Below are 1,377 nucleotides of genomic sequence, written 5' to 3'. Positions count from 1 at the left end.
CAGGCAGAGTCCAGGGAGACAGAGAGAGACATGCCCAAGGTGAGACAGTGAGAGAGAGAGAGAGAGTCAGAAAGAGACTCCCAGAGAGACAGAGAGGGAAAGAGACAGAGATGGAGAGAGACAAGGAGAAAGAACAAGGTGGAGAGAGAGACTGGGATAGAGAAGGGTTGCTGCCGTCCGGGGAGACTGAGAGGGAGCTGGTCTGAGGCATGGAGGCCCTGACAGCCTGGCCACAGGAATTCAGGCAGAGAATGACAAAGCGACTTTTAGGAACACACCCTCCAGATACGATTGTAGATGAGGTCAGTGTCCTTCGTGCAAGGATTATCATGGGACTATTGTTCCCGGTAAGCAGAAGATGAGAAGCAACCTCATTGCCCATCAGCAGCAGGGGACTCGTTATATAGATTGTGTTCTAAGTGCTGGTCGGAGCCAGTCTCCAAGTAGGGTTGCCAGACTTAGCAAATAAAAATACAAGAGATCCAGTTAATTTTGAATTTCAGGTAAAGAATTAATCCTGTTCCTTGCAGTCTGATACTAAAAGCTTATTTGTTGTTTATATGAAATTCTAGTTTAATAGGGTATCTGTATTTTATTTGGCAACCCTATCTCCAAGATCAGTGAGAACAGCCAGGTGAGATCAAGATAGAGAGTGTGTGTGTGTGTGTGTGTGTGTGTGTGTGTGTCTGTGTACACGTGCCTGCGAGGAGGGCTTCTGGGCTGGCTTGTCCAGGTTCTAGGTCCCAATCTACGTAGTAGTTGTAGTTCAAGGGAAGGGACCTATCCAGGGTCACACAACCACAGGTGGTAGGGCTAGGCGGGACCCCACCTTTGTGCTTTGCAGTAATGTGCGTGTATATATCTTAAAAGTGTTAACTAAAAATATTAAAAACAAACCATAGTTTTCTAAACTCCAGTTGAACATTTCTAATTTTAAAAAAGACTGGCAATCTCAAAAACTGCAAGGGCCATCTGTGGGGAAGATATTCTACAGAATGGGAACACCACATGCCAAGTCGCTGAGACCGGAGCATGCCTGGTGTGGTCTGTTGTGGCTGGAGCCTCATGGGGGTGGTGGGCTCAAGGGGCCTGGGGCTCTCTCGGCCCCAGAGCCTCAGCCATCTGAACTAATTTCTCATCCTGGAACACTCGTCTGCCCCTGGGCTTCTTAATCATGGTTGTCAGCGGTCACTGCCGCCTGGAATGTCTTCTCACTTCCCTTTCTCACCTGCCCATCCTTGTGACCTCAGCCTGGAGTCTCACTCCTCTGACTCACCTGGGTCCCTCAGGGTTGGCGAATTGCCGGCTACCACTCTTCCTCACCTGTGAGCTCCTCGAGCATAGGGGCTTGTTTGTGTCTTGCTGATTTATTACAGT

Source organism: Monodon monoceros, unplaced genomic scaffold (assembly GCF_005190385.1).
Source record: "Monodon monoceros isolate NGI ecotype Baffin Bay Population unplaced genomic scaffold, NGI_Narwhal_1 Super_Scaffold_13, whole genome shotgun sequence".
NCBI classification, from domain to species: domain Eukaryota; kingdom Metazoa; phylum Chordata; class Mammalia; order Artiodactyla; family Monodontidae; genus Monodon; species Monodon monoceros.
The sequence above is the reverse complement of the archived record's forward strand: the minus strand, read 5'-3'. Positions refer to the sequence as shown.